Source organism: Crocodylus siamensis, chromosome 4, assembly GCF_052110815.1.
Source record: "Crocodylus siamensis isolate JL-2025a chromosome 4, ASM5211081v1, whole genome shotgun sequence".
NCBI lineage: Eukaryota > Metazoa > Chordata > Crocodylia > Crocodylidae > Crocodylus > Crocodylus siamensis.
This window is the reverse complement of record NC_143398.1, coordinates 7,031,814-7,056,648: the sequence shown is the minus strand read 5'-3', so window position 1 is coordinate 7,056,648 and position 24,835 is coordinate 7,031,814.

Sequence of the window (24,835 nt, the reverse complement as noted above, 5' to 3'; positions counted from 1 at the left end):
CCGTGCTCTTCTAGCACTAAACGAAGAGCTTTGGTAGACTCGGGGAAGTCACGGTGAGCCACAAAGTAGCTATCTCTTCCGACTTGTTCAATCTTGATTTCTCCTTCCAGGCAGTGTGGGGGGCCAGCCTCTGTCGCTCACTCATGAAATAGTCAAACAAACACCTTCCAGCCTTTCCCCGATGCTGCCACTCATGCCACCCTCTGAAAACAGTGGCAAACCCACTCCCTCAAATCACTCTTTCACCTCCCTTTGCTGTACAGCCTATTACAATCTCGAAAATGGTTAGGCGGTTGGCGTGCTGAGGTCATTGCCTACTCTGCTATCTCACTGTTTCATTGGACTGTCCAGTTTCTTTCTATCCATCTGTTTTCCTTCATCTTATACACTGTGGTTGGGAGTTTTTGTGGGGCGGTCTTTTTGTCCTGGGTTTTTACAGCTTTTAACGTGCAACATGGGCCATGGCTGGAGCTCCTACGCAAGGTGGGTTTGTTTATATATATCATGGTGGCAGCAGGTCCTAGCCCCTATAAACTCCAGGGTTTCCCACTCACTCACAGGTAGACTCCAAACCCAGACCATGGGGCCACTCTTGGCTCAACCCCAGCAGCTGCTCTCAGATACCATGGACATTGAGGGTCTAAGAGCGGGCACAGAAGGCTGAGCCCAGACCTGCATCCCTCCATGTTCGTCTGAGACTCACCTGAAGTCACAGCTGGGCAAGCTGTCTTCAAGCTCATCAGCGGCGTCCCTCGAAGTTGAGGATGACATCCGTCAGGCTTGATGGGTCCTCGGGTACTAAGGCAAGTACTCAAGCACATCAGAGCTGGGGCTCAGTGCCACTATAATGTAGATAAGTCCTGAGGCAATACTATGATCAATACCACTACCAAGCATGTGAAAGTGGCCATTTTCAATACAATCAACTGCCCCAAGACAGACACAGTCAGTCCCACAAGCACCCATGGCACAAGTTTTGTCCATCAGCAGCAAGGGGTGCAGGGCCCCAGACCCCCCCTGCACCGATCTCCTCGACAGCTGGCAGGCTTCATGGCCTGAGCAGGGGCCACCATCCCTGCAGCTTTCATCCTGCTGCGCCTTAACACATGCAATGTCACCCATGTCAAGAGTTTTGCTTATCCACAGCTTGAGTGGCAGTTCTCCCCAAACTCCTGCACTGATCTTCTTGAAACTTGGCAGGCTTTGTGGCCTCATCAAGAGTTACCAGCCCTGCAGTTTTGACCCCCCATCCGTGTTGTAACACATACATGTGACAGGAGTTTTGCTTTCAAGAAGTTGGGGTGCAGTACCCCCCAAACCCCTGCACTGATCTTCCTGAAACGTGGCAGACTTTGTGGCCTCAGCATAGGCTACCATCCCTCCAGTTTACACTCCCCTATATTGTAACGCCTAGTTGTGACATGAGTTTTGCTTTCAAGAAGTTGGGGTGCAGTTCCTCCCAAACCCCTACACTGATCTTCTTGACACTGGGGAGGCTTCATTCTCTCTGCAGAGTCTATCATCCCTGTAACCTTTATCCAAATTAAACAAAAAACAACAAAGTTATAGATATCTTATTGTTTCCCTATTATACCCTATGGCCAGATCTCCGAGGCATCTCTGAACCACTTTGGGAAGCCTAACGAGGTAGCGCTTCGACCCGGATGTGCTGCTTCGGACCCTAAAGTATCCAAAGCTTCTCCAGATCTGAAGCTCTGTCCAAAGCTTCACACAGTCCTACCAGATACCATGTGAATGAATTGCTGCAGTACAGAAAGGAAACCCCCATGAATCGCACACCACCAGTTATGAATTTCATTGATTTGGTTTTCAAAATGCTTTGCTATGCTGATTCTTTTTGCCATAACTTTAGACTTGGGGCCTCCTCCTTTTACTTCATTATTCAAAAAAAGCAGGTATAAATGAACAAGAAAGGGACTTAGCATATGAGAATTAGGCAAATAAAAAGGAGAACTTGTTTATTTGTCAAAATCAACTCTCCAAACAGGAAAATCCTCACTCATGAAAATTACTGACTCATTTTTGTGTGTGATTTCAGGGTCCTTCTACTTTTTACTTAGATTTGTACTGATTAGGTCCTCACCCCGGGATAAGTTCCATGCAAACCTGTCTGCCAACTTGCACATCACCCTGTCATCTGCTGAGCAAAAGGAGAAGCTCTGGGTATGTCTGTACCACCTCTGTGTTGTGTCCAGGAACACTGCCAGGAAGGACTGCCCTTTCCCTGTGTTTACATGCTGTGCACACGCACACCGAACATGTGTCATGTAGCTACCATGAGAATGGCACTGGGGGCCTGGCAATAAACACACCTGTCTACATTACAGAATGTGTTTCACTGCAGTGCCTCACAGCACAATCAGAGGGGACGGAGACCTCCTTTGTTTTTGGGTGGACGTTATAAAAGTTCTAGACTTGACGGAAGTAGAAGACATACCAGGTGTGTCTACATGTTCATTAATGCGCATTAATGCTTGGATAGCCAAGTACTAAATCGAGTGCAGTAACTCACGCTACTGCACAGTAGCACTGGCGCATGGGTTTTTTTGGATGCCAGCTGCTCGGTAGCCTAACGCTACTGCACAGTAGTATATTAGCATGGGTTTTGCCTGGCATGCCACTGCAGGGTTTTATTAGGCTACTGCACAGTCAGTGTCTCATGTAGACGCACCCACCATCAATCATGACACCAGCAACAGCAGCAGGTCTTATTACCATTATTGTTGTTGCCCAATAGTACCTTGAAGTCTGGGCCATGGACCAGACCCATAGCGATAGATGCCATGCAGACAGCACAGGATCTTCCCCATTTCAGACAACTTGTCATCTAAGTAACTAAGCAGCTTCTTACAGCGTTTTGGACTCGGTGTCTGTCAGAGGGTTAGCCTCTTTAAAAATGCCCCTCAGCACACAGGCCACAAGAGCGGCCCATCAGGGGAACAGCTTAATGCAGAATCTTGTCTTTGTTTCTCTCCGATTGAGAGGGAAAGGTACACTCGTAGCATTTACCCTCGTTCCCCGAGTCCCTGGGCGAACTTGTTCCAACTATCAATACAAATCAAGATCCTTGCCTTGACAAAGCAAAGCCTGCGTCCTTGACACAAACCAGCCACAGGCAGTGTCTGGTTCCAGTTAACCTTTGCCATCAGCTGGTGGGATGCCTCTAATGGACCACATAATGAGCACAGCTTCCCAGGCTGAAAAGTCCTATAGAATTTAATAGAGAGTTTTCAATAGGTGGTTGGAACCAGCCTATAACGTTGAATAGGGCATCGCATGCCTGTCGCAGTGCCCTACCAGACAGTTTAAAAACCTGTAACAAGGTGCTTATTCTCTATTAAATTTTATATGGTTTTAGAGTCATTTCTGTAGCACTCTGTCAAATATCTGTGGAACCCTGTGGGTTTAATCCCTGGTACATTTTATAGGGCTCTTCTATGCGCGAGGGTGTTTGCATGGAGAAGGTGTGTTTGTGGATATGTGTGTGTGCCCGCATCTCTCCTGGGGTGCTCTAGATCCTCAGGGTCAATTCCACTGAATAGCACTGAGTTCCTGTAGAAAAGACGGTTCTTTTCTTTTGGGGTTTGAGGATGACAGTGAAATGAAAGCAAAAGCACCTGCAGTGACTCTCCCAAACCAAACCCATCCTTAATAAAGGGGCCTCAGGTTCAATAAATGTCAGAAAACAATATTCCCCCACTCCACCACGTCTCTCCCAATAAAGCTCCTAAATGGATTTGGGCTGTTGCAATAAACCTGCCAGCAGCTTTTTTTTTTATATTGTGTTTGTCTTAATACTGGCATAAATTCTCCAGAATTTATTTCAAGTTTACTTTAAAAACTCATTTGCCTAATTGAAATAATAAAATATCATAAGCAGATGCCTTACTACTTTCTTAAACTCAATTTATTTTTAATTAGCATTTGATTCCATGTTTGTTGTTTGGGGACTGCGTATGTACATGTGGGAGAACAAGAATATGCGTGAGATGGAGTGTGTGTGCAAGTGTGTGTGTCTGGCAGACTGATAAGAGAGTGTGCGGTAAAGTGTGCGAGAGAATGTGATAGACAGTGGGTGTGTCTACACATGCATTTATGCCAGCTTAAATTTACTGCGCAGTAAGTGGAAATAGGCCAGTGTCTATACGTGAAGGCGTTAAAACGCATTAACATTGCGTGTGGACTGGCTGGGGCCTAAAGTTAGCCCCCAGTCAGTCCACACATACAATGTTACTGCTCAGTAAGGTGTCTATATGTGCATTACTGGGTAGTAACTAATCAGGCATACATTTGATACCCGCATGATGCAGGTATTAAATTTATGCTCAAGTGGGTGTAAGTCACCATATTTACAGTGCAGCATAGGCATGCATGTGTAGACTTGTGCCCATACTGTGCAGTAATTTTGGTTAGTGGGCAGTTAATGCACGTGTGTAGATGCACCCACTGAGATGCATGACAGTGTGGGGAGGGAGTGAGAGAGGCATTGAGAGAGCAAGTACATGTGTGTATGTGAAAGAGAGACTCTGGTCGGCAGCAGATCCATGGTTCAACAAAGCTGCAGCATTATTAAGCTGCTTGCCATTCTGTGATTGAGGAGATGTGATTGTGCCAATGGAAAGTATTTCTTTTCCCTAAAAAAGGAAGGACAACCCTGTGCTGCTGATGTAAGTGAAATGCCTTTGGGCTCTGTTGCTTTTGACAATATTGCATGCAGCAGAAAGTTTCCTGAAGTGGAAAAGGAGCCAAAGGTCTCCATGTGTTGTCTGTAGCTCCTGCCATCCTGGTAAGGGAGATAAAAAAATAGTACACCCATTTTACAGTTGCAGAAACTGAGGTGCCAAGAGAATGAGGGCCTGTCCACACTGTGTGCATCCACACAAGATGTTTTAATGCACATTAAAATAATCTAATTCTAATGTAGTAAAGCATCACCATCTACACGTGAACGGGACTTACTGGTCAGTAAATTAGGCTAATATGCTATTTGCTAGTACCAAGAAATACAGGTACTAAATTAACGGTGCATTAACTTCTGCACAGTAGTACACATGTAGATGCTGACTGGGAGCAATTTGCCCCCTGTCAGCTGAGGCAGCACGGGCCCCACTATTAGCTGGCTAAGCCCTGATGCAGGGGTAGCTATGCCAGCTGCAGGGGCAGCTGTCTCCCCACCACACGGGAACCGGGACCTGTCTCCATCCCTATGGTGGCTGGGAGAGCTGTCCTGGCAGCCAAAACTGCTATGTCCCAGCCACATGGAGATCAGGTCCCTGGGGGGACTGCTCTTCTGGCCACATGGAGATTCGGATCAGCCCATGTCCCCTGTTAGCCCCAGAGCTGGCAGCCAGGGGATCCTGGAGCTTCCCTTGGCTGCTGCAGGGGGGAAGAACAGGACAGGAGCAGCCCTGGATTGGACTGCTCCTCTCAGGCACAATTTGCTTCCGATGTAGACGTGCACCCCAGAGTGCTTTAATAAGCCTGAATTTTCAGTAAAGAAAATCCAAGTGCATTAACTGCACATGTAGATGTGCCCACTGCTTCCATAAGTCTGAGGAGCAGGGTCTGACCCCTTTGCTACTGTTCAGCACATGCCACATCCTCAAAGTAAGGCAATGTTGCCATCATAGAGCAACCTTGGACCTGACCTAAGAGCCTCTGCAAGGTGCTTACGTTGCCTCAGATTGGAGGAGTCGGCACATGGAGTGGGCAGGGTGTGTGCCACAGCGGCTCTCCCAGGTGTGGCTTGGAAGTGGGGGCCCGGATCCTACTCCCCAGGGTAGAGGGTTGCCTCACCTGCTGGCTCCTGCAGGTGCATTTTGCCCCCTGGGGAGCTCCACAGCCAGTCCTCCCAAATAAAACACCGTCTTCTCACCAACCGAAACAAAACCCTGCAGTCCTGCCCCGGATACTGGAAGATGAACCCCTTTGGCTCTCGCCCCAGCACAGCAGCCTGGCCCCTCTGCTTGCTTCCAGCCTTCCCCATCGCAAAAATCCTCTCTCAAGCTTTGCTGCTTATCTGCTCTTTCCTCTGGGGTTTTAAGCTCCCAGTGGGGCCCTCCCTCATTATCCAAATGCCCCATAGCTGGCAGCCAGAACTGCTATGTCCCAGCCACATGGAGATCAGGTCTGCTCTTCCAGCTACATGGAGATTGGGATCAACCCGTGTCCCAACAAGGCTGGCTGTTCCCTCTTAAAGGGACAGAGTATCTTGTTTCACATGTCTAGGGCACTAAGCCACCTAAGTGTGATTCTATTCCACCCTGCTTGAGTCCCTGAAAAGCTGTTAATAAGAAGGGGTGAGTCCTCCTCCTCCTCCTCCTCCTCCTCCCTGCTTTCAGTCACTCAAGCATAGAGGTCAGAGGAGAGCATTACGGAAATAGCTGCTCTACAGGACCATCAGGGACTTGATCAGATTGCAACAGAATCGCAATTTGGGCCAAAGTCCACTGAGACGCTCATTAGGTAGAATAATAATCTGGCCCTTACTCATTAGGTAGAATAGTAATCTCGCACTTACTCACTATGTACAATACTAATCTGGTCTTTACCATCTTCCCAAAGATCACAAAGCAGAGCTGGGACCAGAACACCATAGTTATGTAACGGGGCCTCGGTAGGAACGAGACTCAGGCTGGTTGATTCTGAACCTCGTTTCCTTCCTGGCAGTACAAATCAAATGCAAATGCTGTTTGTACCCGAAAGCTTGCAAAGAAATTTTCCAACTATTTAGTTGATCTAATAAAAAATATCACTTTTACCCAAAGAACCTTGTCTGATGGAGTCGCTGGAGCTGCCCTGGTGTGAAACTTGAATGGGTACCAGCAGGATCAGGTCCAGTGCGTTCAGACCAGGTGCAGGTGAAGCCCCGGCAGCGTGTAGTGAAGGCAAGGTGTTGGCAGCTGCACCAAGCAAGCTTGTGGCTGCACCTTCGTGATGCTGAAATGGCATGTGGCTAGACTTTTTAGGCCCCTTTTATTCTTTGGCAGCTTTTCGCTGAGGTGAATTGCAAACAAATAGATTGTGACAAGCATCTGGAATCGTAGGCGAACGCTATAAATCATGCATCCAACTTGCTCAGGTGGAGGAGTGAGTCCAATAGAGCTGTTATGTTAAATCATGTGGTGATGGCAAATGGTGCCGGAGAAGAACGTGATCAGCCCAGAGCTCTGCTCTGCCCAGTGGGTCTCGAGACTGTCGTGTAGAGTTCATCTAGTGCTTGATCTCTTTTGAGCCTGCCGCCGAAGGGGTTAATTAATACTAGTTGTGCTAGAGAGGTGGATGTGGACAGCAGGGTATTGGGAACAGGGCTGAGAGCAAATGTTCAAGTCTTAAGACAAACTAGCTGTCGATTCACTCCTGTGATCGCCGAGTACCTGTTCTATGAACAGGTATGTGCACGTGTGCACACACTCACCCCCCCCCGTAAAGAAGTAACACGCGCCCTATGTAAATCATGCTAATACACTACGGTGCTTTGTTCTTCTCTAGTGACCAGGGCAGGTAAAAGGATGTATGCTTACTACTGCTGTACCTGAGAAGAGTTGTTTCTTTGGCTCAGGGAATTGCCATTCGGGTTTCAGTCCCAGGTGGTGATACAGCTATTACAGCTGCTTAGATCAGACCAGAGGCACCCCTTCATGGGCTTGAGGCATTGAGGCACCACTCGAAAAGTGTTGGCTCTTGGTTTTCAGATGGTTGCTAGACTATGCTAAAAATGCAATTCTTCTGTTACAACCCCCCCACCCCCAAAAAAACCAAAACCCTCAGAAAAAACACAGCAAGGAAGAATGATTTTAACACTATGGATTCCTATGGTAAATCTCTGGGTTTATCTTGTGAATCATGTTTAAGGTTATCATTTTTCCAATATCAAAAGAGAGGACACCTGCGGAGGGGAGGAGGAGGAGAGGGAGAAGGGGTATATGATTGTGGGGGAGGAGGGCAGTGGTTTGCCCATGCCCTGCCTCTGCCCCTCACTCCTAAGCTACAGCCCCGCAGCCCTGCTGCTACCTCTCACTCCTGCCCCGCTGTACCCCACCGCCCAGATGTGCCGGTGCCCCTCATTCCCGACCCACTGCAGCAGATGGGTTGTAGCCCCCCATGCACACGCGTGCACATGATGCGCGCACACACACACACACACACACTCACCTGCCAGCAGACAGAGCATGTGATCCCCCAACAGCCGGTCACCTACCCCACGCTGCCCCCAGCAAACAAGCCAAAAGTGCCAGGGAAAAGCAGAGGCGAAGTAAAACCTCCGACATTTGCTTGCATTTTAAAAACCCACCAGACGGAGGACAGGGGGGCCAAAAAAGAGGACATGTCCAGGAAAACCCGGACATATGGTAACCCGAATCATGTCTGCACACCCAACAGTGCTAACTAACATTGCGTGGTGCCTTGCTGCACCACTCAAAGGATCTCAAGGCACCCCAGGGTGTTGCTGAGAATCACTGACTTAGATAAAGCAGGATGAATTATTTTTTTTTACCTGAATGAACACAGGGTCTTCCTGTGTAGCCCGCTCCACTCCATCTAATACCCAGTTTATGTTAAGGAAGGGAGAAGCAGCCCGAGCATACATCTGTTACAAATCAAGCCAGAAGTCCCCCAGTGAAATCCTGTGGTCTGTTGCTTTGCGGGGGATCAGACTAAAAGATCATAGTGCATCATGTTGGCAGCGACATCTAAGGAAGTGTTCAAGAGGCAGAGCACTGGGATGCTTCTTCTACAAAAGCCCTGCCCACCATCTGAGCTCGAGAGAAGGCCCTCATAGCTTACTTGCAGTCTCAGGCACAGGACACACAGCTGGTGCCCAGCAGAGAGCAGCAGCATGCACTCCTGCCAGCCGGTCCACCACAGCCCAACGCAGCATCAATAACGAGGGCTTAAGAGATGGCTTTAATATGAAGGACTGAAGGATTAGCATTTGCAACAGAAGCGTGAGTCTGGTCGTGACTCGGGCAGATTAAAATTCAGAGGCTGCCCAGTGCTCAAGTGCTTGGGTTGTAAATGCAAATGGGAAAATTTAAATCGATTCCTCTGCCCCCTCTGCTAAAACTTCCCTTGACAAGAGAAATTCCAAGTCAAGGTTTGAAAAAGAAAAAAGATTTAAAGATGGAAAACGCGAGGTGCAGCCGAGGTATCGCTGCCAGCTGGAGCGCTTGGAACCACCCGCAGCTTCTGCAGAGCCAGTAAATCCATCTGTCCCTTCCAAAAATCTCAGATTCGCAGAAGTTTAGGGCTGGAAGGGACCTTGTGAGATCATTGGGTCCAGCCCCCCTGCTCTGGGCAGGAAACACTGTGAGGCTCAGCATTTCCATCAACCCAGGGAAGTGTTTTGTGTTGGCATGCTGCCTTCTGTCTTCGGACTGCACCGTGGGTAAAATCAGGGACCTCCAGAGCTAAAGGTAATAGCTGCTATAGCTTGACCTAAAGATTTTAACTACATATCCCTGTACTTGGTGGATTGGGCATAGCGTGGGAGCTATAACACACACGCACCAGACGGTCACAGTAGCAACCCCTGGCTTGTGCATTTCTGCAAATGGCTACATTGCATTTGGCACAAGCAAAGGAGGTGGCAGTTCGGACCAGCTGGACGGCTCAGGTGAAATGTCCTGACTTGGAGATTTCCACTTCTGACTCCTAAGCAGCCATGCAGGGGCCTGGTCTCTCGTATCAACCCAGAGGTACTGATAAAACCCAAAGATGAGCTTATTTAGGGTGGTACCCAGGTCTCATACCAGTGGGATAGGGCTGAATAGAAATTTAAGAGTAAATAATAAGGAAATGCCAACATCTTGCCTTCACTACACACTGCTGGGGCTTCATCAGCATCTGGTATGAATACATTGGACCTAATCCTGATGGTACCCATTCAAGTCTCACACCAGTGCAGCTCCAGTGACTCCATCAGACAAGGTTCTTTGGGTAAATGTGATATTTTTTATTAGATCAACTAAATAATTGGAAAATTTCTTCTTTGCATGCTTTCAGGTACAAACAGCATTTGCATTTGATTGGGCATATTCTGGGCTGTGGAATAGCCCAAGGGCAATGATCAAGCTACAGCATGGGGAAGAGCTCTGCTCCTTGCAAGGGGCGATGGAGCCAATAACCTCGTAGGTCTTGCCTCCCTCAGATTCCCATGATGCACTGACTGCGGTGGGACTGCCTCGGGGAAAGCAAGGCCCAGCACAGAGCTGCTTTGGCGGCTGCCTCCCCCACCGCATAGCGGATGGGGAGATGCAGCTGTTATCCATTTACAGGCAATTTGCGGGAGATTAAACAGTATCTTCCAATGGAGACAGCATCTGGCATCCATGAAGCTCTATAAATTACATACAATTTTACCCCGCCAGTTGCCAAGATCTGTTACAAGAAGCAAAAAGAGTTGTTGGGCTCAAGGGAGTGCTCCCTATCCCTTGGAGGTGGCCTGTCCTCTTTGCAGAGGTAATGGGGCTGGGCACCCAGCTGTGGTGTCCAGCCTACCCAATTTGTCCCGTGGGTTTATGGCTTGCCATGGCAAAAGAAGAGCATGTGAAGTCCCTCTGTGTCCTGCAAGAAGCAAGGTGCCTTTCCATAATCCCAAGTCATCTCCTCTTTGAGGGTGTTCTTGCCTAAGGACACTTGATTATGAATTGCTTGGCTTTCAGTGAGAACTGGTCAGCGATGCCCTTTATATTGGCAGGGAAGGAGACATTTGAAAGGATCATATGATCCTACATCCCTTTTAGTATTTTTTTTTAGTTCTGATAAGAAAAAAACCCAACAATTTACCTTCACCCAAAAATGTTCTGCTTCCAGAAACAATTTGTTGGGTTTTTTAAACTAATATACTAATAATCAGCTTTGGGTATGAAGGTCACCATTTTGTGTCATAGTTCTGTGTATGGTGGGTATGCAATACCTTGCTACCTTTCCTGCCCAGAGCAGGGGGGTTACACCTGATGCTCTCTCAAGGTCCCTCCCAGCCCTAACTTGTGTGAATCTGTGAAACCCAGAGTTTTGGAAAAATTTCCAAAGTTGTAGGGCTCCTGTTTTTCTGTAAGCCTTTTTTTCCCCAGGTTTGTGGTGGCTAGGAGGAGTGTCAAGTTCCCTGAGCAGTTACAGGGATCCATATATACCATATTTATTCACATACCACACACATCTTTCCTCCCAAAATTAACCTTCCAAAATTGGGGTGTATGGCTTAAGCAGGGAAGCTGATTCTCTACACCAGAATAAGAGCATGGGGACACTGTAAGGGTGTCACTTCTCTCCCTTCTTTCCTAGGCAGCAAAAAGCAGGGACCAAATGCACTGTTCGGCATTGGAGTTAGAGCTGACCCTCAGTACTGAATCGCCAGTAGCTTTTGGCAGAGCAGTCAAAAACTGCTGCCAATAGAGCAGTGGCTGTAAAAGGGTGAACTCGAGCGTTGCCTGAGCAGAAAAGGGAGGCCGAGCGAACCGAAGACCAGGCTCTGCCCCTGTTCAATGGGTCAACTTTTGGTCATGATTGGAAAAATCTTTCATTCTCCATTTTGCTTTCCCCCCCCGCAAAAAGGCACATGGCTTATTTGGGGCAAGTGGAGTATGAGAAAGTACAGTATTTTTTTTTAAGTGTTTCTCAAATAATCTTCTTTGGAATTCCCAGTTCACGGGAACTTGTGAGCAGTTTTTGGGTTGGGTCTGATTTAGACGTAAAGAAATTTCAGCTGAAGCAGGGAAGCCCCGGGTCCTGGGCCCCAGTGTACTGCCATAGCCACAAGACCAACTTTTGTTAGCAAAGTTCCAGATCACCTCTCCCCTGTTCCTCTCCCCTTTTATAAGGTTTGCTTGTAAGTACTTGCATTTCTATCTCATAGCTAAAAACAGTGCCATTCGGCCTGCCAGACTCATGCCGCTGAGACTGGTAACAGAGGGGAGGTAGAGAGAGATGCCGCACCACCTTTCACTTGTTGCCTTTATCGTCCTCATTCCTTTGCATTTCCGCTCCAGACCTCCCTTTGTTCCCCCTGATGTCTAATATGATTCCTTTCCTTCCCTGTCCAGGTCTGCTGACTCCCCGCTAAACAATCAGATTTATAAGCCAATATATATTGTAATTACAACCTGATGCTTATTATTCCATTTCCTGGATATTATCTCAGGGTTTGCAGTGTTGGAAAAGAATAAACTAAGGATGTGAACTAGACTGCCTCCCGCCAGAGCTTCAGATTAAGGAAAGCAGCCCCCACCTGGGGAGGCAGCCAGTCCAGGAACACTTGAATGTTGGGTGGGGGAAGGACAGAAATGGCATGGACAGCTTATATTTTATGGAGAATACTAATGGGTTGCAATAAGAGGTCGGTATGATCAGGGAAGCCCAAATGCGAGTTGATAGTCATGGACTGTCATCCTGGTTCTCCTGTAATTCACTCTGTGATCTTTGATGACAGAACCGCTCTGCCTCAGTTTCCCCACCTGGGAAATGAAAAGCCAGGCCCAGTTTTCATCGCAGTGTCCCTTTTTGCCCTGTGAACTGACAGGTTAAGTTGCCTCCCCGATGGATTTGCTGCAGCTATATCCTGTGCCGTAGTCTTTCATTTCTTTGTGGTGATGGATCATGGCTTGGTGATGAAAACATCAGAGAGGCCTATAAGGCCGCTGTCCTGCAAGCCTAACACCGGCGGGTGATGCTGCATTAGCTAGCGAGAGACCTGGGATAATTGTGCTGCCCATCTAAACCTGGGAGCTGGCTTACAGCTTTCTTCCTGGCAGGATGCTTTAGTTCCAGGCAGCCCTTGTGAACTACTAACTGCAGCCACCTCCAGGTCTTTGGGGCATCCTGGCTGGATACCTGCCCTTGACGGCTTTGGGCCATCCTGGCTGGATGCCTGCCCTTGCCTAACCTTGAAGGCTGCTCAGAAATTTCATTTGGTGTAGATTTAATATACTTTTAAAGCCCCATCTTGTGAGCCTGTCTGTGCAGCAGAGCATTCCTCAACCTTGGCTGGGAATGATGATCATCCTGCTTCCACATCTTGACCATTGTCAAATCTGCTACTAACAGCCCCGCAAGTGCCTGGTCCTGTCCTTGCAAGGCTGATGCTAGAGGTAAGGTGCTTTTAGGAACAAGGCAAGGAGCCTTAATGAGGTGGGGACAGCTGAGAGCATCCTTATGTGTTAGCAGGCATTCATTTGAGATCAGTGCCTCTAGTACTGAGGTAACAGGGAATGGCAAATGATTACTGATACTTGCATACTTAAAATGGCTGACTGACCCCCTTCTTATCCTGAACCTGCTTCCTTAGTCACAGTATCCATAGGGAGTATATAACGACCACTAGCTAAAACATCACGGCCTATCTTTCTGCTACCAGCTGCGACGCAGAGTCTTTTTTCTATTTCTTTTTAACATTGTCTAGCGTTCAGGTTCTGGACTGAGCCAAATGGGTAATTTGCTACCTATAATCATTAATCTGACAGGCTGAGCCTCTTTGTAAAGGATCTGTCAGCCGATTGCAAGTACCTTGAACCTGAAATGGTTCCACCTGACAGGAGGATTTTGCAGATCGATTATTTCTTGAAATGATCTTCTACTCGACAGTTTGTGCCATGCAGCTAAATTGTGTCCGGTCAGGAAACTCCCATGAAATTGTTTCCAGACTAGCTGAATGCAGGGACGGATCAAGGGGTGGGGGAAATGCAGTGGTGCAGTTGCTTCCTCCACTCCCTACTCTTTGATTCCTGCTCCACCCAAATGTAAAAACCAGTTGCCTGGGAGAAGCGGCAGCTTTTCTATTGCAGTGGTGCTAAGAGAGACAGTGAACCTCATGGATCACTGCCATCTCCCTGACTCCTGCTAATCGCTCTCCACTTCCCAGGTGTTAATGACCCTCTATCCTTGTTCAATGGTCTTAATGTTCCACTCTTCAAACTATCCTTTCTTCTGCCATTTTACTGTTTCTTAGCCATTTCTGGTAGTATCTCACCTGTTTCACAGGCCTGCAGACAGTTTTTAGCTCCAGCTAAACTCAGGTGCGGCCATATTAACTCAGGTGTAGAAATGACTGACAGCAGTGTATTGGAGGCACTGTCAAAGAGCCTAAGAAGGTTAGATTTTATTTTATGAACCTGGATAAGACAAGTACATTTAACTATAATGACTGTAAGACTAATGCCGCCATATCTTTGGACTATTTTTTGCCTGGTTTGGTCTGTTTTTTTTTAAACTTCATATATAGTCTAGCAAATTATTGATATGATTAAATATATACAGCTAGATTCATATATCTACATGATTATATATAGATAGATTGCTATTTTATATATATAAATTTATATATATATGATATTAATATCATATAAATATATCATATAATATACATATAATATATAATAGAATCAAATATATCATATATCATATAAATATCAATCTCTCTATATATAATATCAATCATCTGCTAGATATATATATCTAGTGCATATCTATGTGCAATCTGATATATATGCAATAGATATATGTCTATCCATTGCATATCTATGATATGTTGTCTATCATAGATATGCAACAGATATACATATACATATATACATATACATATGAAAGACATGTAATAGATATGCAATAGGTAGACATATATATCTATTGCATATAGGTATCAGATTGCATATATAGATATATATACATACATATATATTTATATGGGTATGTGTGTATCTATTGCACATTCCAATAGGTTTTTTTTTTTGGCTTTAATCTTAAACTGAATAATGTAGTGCTAGCCCCGCTAGCATATTAGTAAAGCATCTAGTTTCCCTTTCACTGGAGGAAAATGTGTGTTGTGTTACATGTGATGACGTGCCACACCATCTGCGCCTCCCCCGCCCCGCTTTTCCAGTTCTGAGATCTGCCCATGACTGAATGCACCAGTCTCCCAGCAGCAATGTTTGTGGGTGTGGATTTAAACCAGGTTGTGTGCACACTTTCCTGGGCCCTTGTGGAATTGCCTTGGACCCCTTTTGCCATGGCCAGGGAACGGGGCACCGATCCTTTGCTTCCCCCTACTCTTTAGAGGGGCCGTGACTAGGGTAGTAGAGGTGACCCAAGCTCTGCCATCACTCAGACTGGTAGCTGTTCCCCACGGCTGCCCTGCAAGGCAGTTTCCTTTTGCCTTCGGAGCCCTGCGCTTGCTAGCTCAGTAACTCAGAGGCAGGGATACTTTCTTGCCCCTCCGGAGCGTGTAGGGCTTGTGTCTGCCATTAAAGTGCATGTAAGTTTTGTCCCTGGCTCAGACAAGGACTGCATTGGGGCTAACTGGGAGAGCCAGGTCTGACCCCAAGAGACTGGTGCTCTCAGAAAAGTAGCTCTGCTGAGTCTCCAGGTCAGGATACTGGGATGGAGCAACCCATCCCCACAATAACAGGAAGAAAGAGTAGAGATTAGCTTCTTTAAAACCCATTTTTATCCTCTCAGCACACTAGTAACAGTTTTTAACATTCGTTGGTCATTCAGACTGACTTGATTTCTTCAAATATGAATATTGTGGAAGGGGATTGATTGTCTGATTTTGTCCTTTTTTTTCCCCAGGACCTTTTCCAATCTTGGCTTTGACCTTAAAGGACCTGCCGGTGTTAGTCCATGAAATCAGCTTAACTACTTCTCATCCTTTCACTTCTGGTTTATGAAAATAATTTCCCCATTGGTTCTGCTGTTCTCCGTCGTATCTGCAATTTCCCTTTTTTTTTTGTTTGCTTGTTTGTGGTGGTGATTTCTCTCTCTCACCCAAGTCCCGGTTCCCTACAGAGAAATTACAGATTGGGGTAATAATTAGTTTGTAGTGTTATCTGCTTTTGTCCCTCTAATAGCTATCAGGATAGAGCTGTCACCCAGAGCTGACCGACTTGTAATCAGAAAAATATAAAAAATAACCTTCCCAAGAGCCAGCGGTGTTTTTCTTGTTTTGTTTCCTTAATTATGCTTGTTAATTGGAAAACATGATTAGTTTACCCCATGCCTCTACTGTGCTCTCGCGTTTTCCTTGAGATGAGTTTGAGACCATGTATCCAGTGCTTCTGTCGGCTCGCCTTCTCCCACGTTTCCAGCGGATGGTTTCCCCTCCTTTCCCATGTGCTATTTCCTGCTTTCGCTGAAGTTTTGGTTCTTGTTTTGAGGGTCGCCTGGCTTTGTTCGGACTGAGGTTTCCAGCCACTTTGAACGCGACGCGGAAAGTCACTTGTTTAAGAATTAGCTTCCTAGCCAAGAGACAGGACTCGGGACTCCCAGATCCATGCATCCACTGTGTCAACTTTTGCCCCTCACTCCAGCACCCTGTGCCTCAGTTTCCTCAACCAGTTCCTTTGCTTTTGGTTGATCGGGGGCTTCACTTCTAGTCCCTGACTGGCAGCTCTTCCAAGCTGGTTCCTGGGGTGACCCCTCCTGGGGGAGGGGGTTTCAAAAAGTGCATTGACTTGCAGTGAGGACAGATGGGGTGAACTGTGAGGGCTCTGGAAAATCCCAGTCTGCGAGCTGAAATTTTGCTTCCTCTGGCCACTTATGCAACACAAGTCACTCCTGCCAGCAAACAGGTTTGCTAAAGCATTTGCATTAGCCAACTGGTTTGCTAGAGTATTTGCATTAGCCAGCTGGTTTGCTGGAGCAGTTGCATTAGCAAACTGGTTTGCTAGAACATTTCCATTAGCAAACTGGTTTGCCAGAGCGTGCAGGAAAGGGCCAGACTGTCTTCCATTTTCCATTCAAACAAATGTGTGCAAAAAAAACTATGCATGTCTTCCCCTTCTGCTAGCTGGGCCACACTCCCATGCACTAGGAGAAGGGTCTGGTTGAATAAAGGCCTGATATGAGTGAGGGCATCTGGCTGCGGTGCTAAGTGAGGATGTATTTCCATAGTTTAATTTGCTCGTAATTAAATTCATCAGCTGAGCCGTCGCCTGTGCAGTGCAAGGGGCACTAATCACTTCTCATGTGATGATCTGAATCGTCTCCAGCAACGCACCTGGGAACCGGGCAACTATTATCATTGTGGGTTTCAAAGCGACACACACACATGCCCATGTACCTCAGTGCACACCACCAGTCCATGCCAGATCTTGGAGTAGGACCTGAATCATCTGCACTTGAACCACTAGACCAAACGGCCTTTTATTACCAGATACACAAAGCAACAGCAACTCTGCACCTGATAGATGGTGGATTTCATTTGTTAACCCTCCGATAGCACGGTCAGAGGATGGCGACCATGCAAAGGACCATGGATGGAGACCATGCGTCTGGGTATGGGATGCTTTAGGAGTAGCGCTCCTGCCTTCACGCAGGGGGTTGAGCCGGAGGGCCTTTCCATGTTAGGCTTCTGTGACAAAATGCTTTGAACGCTCCTAATGTACAATGTTGTAACAGGCGTATTTGGGAGAGAGCTTCCAGCCACACGGGCTGACTCTGAGGGATGCTGATGAGAAGTCATGGCGCTTTTCCTTTCTAGCTTGATGTTTATAGCTGGACCCACCAGTCAATGAGTGTAGTGGCTGTGGGAGTGTCTGCTTCTTGTGGGTGGATGTCTCCTTTACAAATCATTAACACCAAGGTTGCAGGTTTGATTCCTGGTTGGACTAGATGAGGTCCCGTCCAGCCTTACAAATCTCTATGACTTCTACCTTATAACCATAGACAATGAGGGTGGGAAAGGACCTCAGGAAGTCACATCTAGTCCAACCCCCTGATTAAAGCTGGACCCCCCCCAACGACATCATTTCAGCCATAGCTTTGGCAAGCCAAGTCTTAAAAAGGATGGAGAGTCCACCACCTCTCCGGGTAACCCAGAGTTTTACCACCCTCCTCATGAGAACGTTTTTCCTAATATCCAACCTCAGCTTCCCTTGCTGCAACGTGAGCCCATTGCTCCTTGTCCTGGCATCTGCCCCCACCGAGAACATCCCAGCTCCGTCCTCTTTGCAACCCCCTGCAGGGAGTTGAAGGCTGCTATTCAATCCCCGCTCGGTCTTCTCTTCTCCAAACTAACCTGCAGCTGCCTTCTATGAATTGACAGCAAGAGCCTGGCCTTCTTTGGGCCCAGACCCTGGCTGTCACAGGCAGCTATGTCATGGGGCCACTGTCACTCTTATTGACGATCGAGAATGATGTGCGCCTACGCGGCAAGCTCATGGTCATGCCGGCTTGATGCTGCGGTGGACAATTGTATCAGCATCCCTTGTACTACAGATGCCTCAAGGACTTATTGTTCAAGGCTGTGTCAGGGATATGGCAAATTCATTATACGCGCCCCCAGAAGCCTTTATTCTTCAAAGCGACGCGCAGGCTGTTGCTACTGAAACAATTCCCCAAAGGTATTTTGCCACCCCGGGAGCTTCTGGAAAAAGGCTGGGTTGAAAAGTGAAGGGAAGTGTTTTTTTTTTTCATCTCTGCAGGAAGATGTGCTGCATTGTGCCATGGAGCTGTAGGAGCACCTCTGCCCTATGCTTTACATATAAATGTAGAATGGCTCCTTTTCCATGTTAAGCTCTGCTGAAGGGCCTTGGAGGCAGGATTTGATAAGAGGTCCTAGATAGCGCCGTCACTTGCTGGCTGGCATCCTGCATCTTTCTTTGACCCTCCTCTGAGCTCCGTTCTGGGAAGGGAGGGAGGGGAAGCTCACAGCAACAGCTCTCCTTGTCCTGACTAAATCTCCAAATGCACAGAAGAAATAGCTGGCACATATCGTTCAGTTCCCCCTAGCCTGACCACCAAGGGAACAAGCCGAAAAGTCCCTGAATATTGGCTAAAAAGGGCCCAAAGGGACAACAACATCATCAAGTGCTTCTGGAGGCACTTACCTCCCAATTCTGAGCATTTGGTGGGTGTAGATGGATGAAGCATCTCTACCCATTTTAAATTGTCCTGGTTTCCTATGAACCTCTGGCAGTGTTTAATTTGAGCCCTCCTATATACACATAAGCAGAGTTAAACTGCTGTCAGCTTTAAATCTGTTTATTCAGAGGTAGCGTTTCCAGCAGCTTGGCTCACTGGTATCAGCTCAGGGGACAGCAAACAAACTAACAGCTCGGCCAAAGTCCCCGTGGCTTTTCCAAATAGTACAATGTCACATCCATCCACAGGCTCGTGCACAGGGCAATTCGCTACCGTACAGGGCAATTTGCTACCCTACAGGCCTCATGTCTGTCTACTCCATTGGTATGTCTGAGGCAAGAGCCGGGTTGGGGAAGGAAGAGGTGAAAGCTTCCAGTATCCCAGGGCTGGACAAGGGACTTGTCTGGCCACCTGAGTGTTGCAAAGCAGCTTGTGGGCTCTGGGATGCAGGAATGAACCGTCGTTCAATGACCCATGGCCATCTCTGAGCTCTGCTGAGAGCTGGGCCAACGTGGGGCCCTTATGCCAATTCAGCACTGTCGGGGGGGTCTCCTTAAAAGGGCCCTGAATCAGTGCTAAAGTCACGCTCCTGATCCTGAATCCTAAGACTGAGGCAAAGCCGAGTGCCTCTGCCAAGCAGGGTGGGCATCGACATTGGCAGCCCCAGTGTTTGCCCAGCCAGCACACCTCGTTTTCTAATTTTTATTTTATTTTTGCGATTTCCATTTTTCATTCAATTACATGTGATGCTAATCTTTCCTTAATCTCCAGTTCCTTGGTGCGCATGTGGGGGGAATGAATTCCATTTGTTTTTGTTCCGCTCTATCAGACGCAGCGGCTATAAGATTAAATGATAACTGTGGACCTAATAATAAAAATACAATATAATGTAATGAAAGTAATGTAGATCTAATCCTCTGTTTTATTGCATCCTGAGTGCCGTTGGTCCTATTATTTTTTCCTGTGCCCATGCCTTTGACTTAGCTGCATGTTTTCAAGGAAGCAAAGGGATTTGTAAAGATTATAGTATTATTCTGTAGAGCACAGACTGACTAAGGGGCACCTTTAATTACAAAATACTATCACTAGTTATGGGGATGTGTATATATGACCCCCAACACCTCAAAGCATGGAAGCCAGTTGATATTATAAATTTGAAAAATTGTTAGTGGCTACCATGACATCTGCTCATTTGCATCTCTCTTGAGTTAGGTGCAAATTTTTCCATTCGCTGCCCCCACCCCTCCCTTTGTTTTAATCACAATCCAATTTTGGAATATGCACATTGAACCAAAAGGCTGTTGTTTTTTGACCATAAATGCCCTACAATTCTTTGATCCTGTGATCATGCTGAGAATAATGCCTCAAAGCCCTCTGCATTTTTTTTTCTGAGTGCTTTTAAAACATACACGCAGCTTACAAGAGCAGAGTCCTTTTACAGAAGGTTAAACAGAGGGCTAGGGGATGGTAAATGCTGCATCCAAGGTCATTAATGCAGTCAGTGGTACAGGCAGGAATAGAGTCTTAGCTTAGCACCAGCAGCGAGCGCTACAGGCAACTGGCTGGGGATGTCCCCCGGTTTCTAGCAGGCAAAAGCTGGTGGATCATTGATGCTCCTCTGAGAGGACTGTGGAGCTGCAGGCTGGTGTGTAGATAGCATCCTGGCTCAGTCTTTTCAGGCAACTGCCCTTATGTACAGTTTGATGATGGGATGCAACGATGAAGGTGGAAAGGCTCAGCTGGGTCAGACTAGCCAGACCCCAGCACTTCCATTTCACAAAACAGAGGTTTCCAAATGTGCTTTCAGTCTGCATCTGCATGGAACGGAGATCTTCGGCCCACGGTTTTAATGGGAACCCATGCAGGGTAGAGAGACCCCGATGCCCCCAGTGGGGAAAATGCTCATCCAGCAGAGCAGGGTCATGCGTGTCCCTAGCGGTCAGCCTGGATTGAGCCTCTCCCATTGCACCTGTCTCACTCTGTATCAGTAACTGAAGCATCACTAGGTCAGAGGGTGCACAAAGATCTTGGCCATTACACTTATTGCAATGTAGGCACACAGAAAGCCGTCTATGGCCATAACCGAACAGGCAACTCTGCCACTATTTGGCTGTAGAAAATGATGGATTCCTCTCTAAGATACCCCTGGATGGATGTGGTATCAGACTTCAGCGCTGTAGGTTAGGGCACTATGACAAATGTGTATTGCATCCTATCCTGGCTTACAGCAACTCATATTCCACCAACATCCCATGGAGCATTGCGGCACCCCACTTACCCCCTCTCACGGGACGACGGTCTAGCCTATGCCAGAGCTCATCTCCTTTGCCCGAGCGCCGGGCCAGCTCTACCCCGAGCTATTGCTGACAAGAGTCAGCAAAGCCTCCGTCCCCAGGCCCGCTGTGTTCTCCGTCCAGGTAGCATCCACACAATTAAAATTGCTTTTTGCTGTATTTCTCTTCTTCCATATTGTCATGGGTGCAGGTGAGCGAGTGCTGAATGCGACTCTACTGCTATTTGGCTTCTGCTCACAGTTAACCTCTCTTAAATCCTGATTCATCTGCACTGATTTCTGGCATGGGCAAGTTCCCTAATGGAAGTAAGAAATGTTCAAAATCTCCATCGACAAACCTACCCATACTAGCATGGAGCATCGCTGCCTTCCCACCTGCCTATGTCAAATGTTGATTGTAAGAAGCACTTATGCTGCCTGTGCTCAATACAGGATGCAGGACCAGAAACCCGTGAGTCCAGCTCACAGACAGTAAGTCCCACAAACCTTGGATACATTCAGTGGCCCGTACAGAAGCAGAGAGGTTTTCTCTGTTGTCATGTTGTTAAAACCAATTTTTAATAATCCTGATCACTCGAATAGTGTTTTGGAACCACGTGCATGTGATAGAAAGCTGGTTCATACAGCGCATTGCAGGGTTTGAGAGATGCTGCTGGGAGTCCCGTAGATCAGATCGGGGCAGGCAATTATTTTGGGCGGAGGGCCGCTTACTGAGTTTTGGCAAGCCATTGAGGGGCGCATGACAGGCAGCCAGGGGTAGACAAATATTAATTTTCTAAACTTTTTAGGGGTCCCATGGGCTGGATAGAATAGCCTGGCAGGCCACATCTGGCCCGCGGGCCGCGTTTTACCCACCTCTGGATTAGATACATAAGTAGGACAGCTAGCTCTTTTTTGTCAAGCTCCCACATGGTTTGTTTTATTAGTTACCATTGTTCAGTTGTCACTTTTCCTGGCTATATGAATAGTAATACCCAATGGTTTTGCTAGCCTTAATGAATGTAGTGCTCTCTTCCTGGAGCAGCCCCCAATAAACCCCCCCCCCCCAACCCTTTGGGACACAGTGTCTGTGATGTTTCCCTTAGGATAAACCTCACATTCTTCATTGGGAGAAGAGGTAACTCTTCCCCTGCCTTCCTAATCTGCTGCCTGCAAAAGCAGCAGTGATTTGATTTTCCCCTCTGAACACAGTAGATTCCTTAAAATCTGTACAGGATTTTGGAAGCTGAGAGACCAATAGGGTCCTTTTCCTGGAAGCAGTCAGGTTGTCCCATTTGCTGGCCCATGCCCTAGAAAAGATGACTTAGGATCACCAGGTATTTGGTACAGTGTCAGTAGTTCATCAGTTCTTTTTTAATTGCCTAATTAGTTAGTGTGCTAACATTACCAGCCAACTGGAGGCATTGTGTGTTTGCAAGACAGGCAGTGGACCCTTAATTTCACTGCCCGGGATAATTCCCTATTTATTAAGAATTGGTCTGAAGATTTTAAAAAACATGAATGTTTGCACTCAGGGCACTTACACTTCCAAGTGTGTGTCTTCTAATGGGTATAATGTATAGTGCAGTGAACTTGGAGGGGGGGAGAGAGGTTGTGTTTTTTTATCTCCCAGTTCCTTCAGTCACATGCAAATTTTAAAAATGATTTGAGTAACACGTACATCTGAAATTGGGGTAATTTCCCCTTGATTTCAAGTGGAGCAGGATTGGGTCTTTGTACTGTACTGTTTAGTCCATAAGGAACATCTCTAGCCTGCCCTTGTTTTGTCTCTTTGCAGTGCCTTAGAAAAATAGCTTGAACTGGGTAATCATGAAAAGCAATTACAAGTATGCAAAAATACCACAATTTGGGGCAAGGGAGAGGTGGGGAGGGAGAAGACAGGGCATTGTCTGGGGTGAACGAAGCCATCTAAGGCTTATCAGGTGAAGCTGCTGAGCTCTGTGCACCTGTAAAGAAAATAACAATAAGAGCCAGTTATGTGTGTGGGTGTAAATTAAGAAGAAAATCTTGCCTGAAATATTTTAATAGCACTCCACTTTCTTACTCCATCTGAAGGCTGTTGTGGGGAAAAAAATAACAACAAAGTAAATGGTATTTCTTGGTTTTGATACTTACGATCTATTATATCTACTCTCACCATCTTGCATGCTCCAAAGTGGATTCAGGTGCATCTGATGCAGTAAGCAGCTGCATGATTTTCTAACATCCTGATGCAAACAGTGTCTTGTTCAAACCAAGTGTGTATTTGTGTGTGGCTTAGGTTACTTCTCAACCCTGAACAAAACCTCTCTGGACTTGCCTAGTTCATTCAAAAATCATTTTCATGTACAGAAGGGATAAAGCCTCAAATATTAAATTTTCAGTTTGGGTGTGTAGGGGAGTCTTTGCATTAGCATCTTGCATCTGAATCTGGCATATGGTTTTGGTTCCAGCACTAGAGTAGGTCTGCTTATGTCTCTTTCCGAAGGGTTACAGCTCGGGATGATGGGGATAATGAAAGGAGATGATTTCTCCTTATCTCTGTCCCAGACCTCCTCCGTACTCTTCTTCCTTTTAAAATCACGTGCCTTTCCATACCGCATCTGCCACCATGAGTCACCCCAACTTCCTACCTTGCTTCAGTTTTATAAACTACACATCTAGATGCATTTATTTCTTTTTCAAATATCGAAATAAATTCATAACAACACAAAACAACCACTTGACGGGTTGGGGCCTTGTGCCTCCTCACTTGCAACACCTCTATTGATCTGGAAATCTCCTCAAAACAGGGACTTTATACAGTGCCAGTAATGGGCTGGGGAAAAAAATGGTAAAAGTGAAGAAAGGAAATTTAATCAAATTTGGCAAGTACTAGGAGCATGTGAGGCCTCGCTAGCCACCTCCTTGATTAAGGGATAAGGACCCTTGCATTTTACAGCCCGGGTGGGGCATGTGGCATCATGGGGCACCTGCTAAAAGCCTCTGGGAATTTCGAGATTGTAGAGGTGGCCTGAGCCACCGAGCCCTGGTGAAGTGGGAGCAGTGGCCCCGGGCCTCTGAAGTGACAGCGAGAGCCACATGCCCCGAATCCCACCTTCGTGCATCTACCGCTGCTTCCATCCAGTCCCACATCCAGCCTCCCACCCACCCCTCACGGCCAGACCATCACCCACCCACGGACACCATGGACCGTGGGTGATCCTGGCGCTGCCCCAGCTCCATGCAACCATGATGGGGACCCAGGCCCTGGGGGAAATGTAGAGCCCCCTTGGTGGGGAGGGGAGGAAGGGGCATTGGGGAAGCTGAAGCCACCACAATCCCCCCTTGCCAAAGAACTGCTAAAGCGCCCTCTCTCCTTCCTTGCCACTCTGGAAAGGGTCACACGGGATGAAGGATCCCATGCCCCCAGCTGGGTACAGGGGAAATGCAAAGGCTGGGTAGGTGCTTACACCCAGACTGCTGAGTTGCATGACTGAGATGGCCACCCGCTGTTTGGAGGAGACACCCCATGGCACAGAGTTGCAGCACGGGGATAGGGAGTCAATGCACTTGGTCTTGGACCGCTGCCAGTTGCCCGGTAGGTGCAAGCCTCCCAAGAGGTCCCATGCCAGTCCTGAAGGGGTGCAGAAATGCTAAGGACAAAGGGGAAAAGGGCCGCCCACAAGCCCACTGGACCAGGTGGTC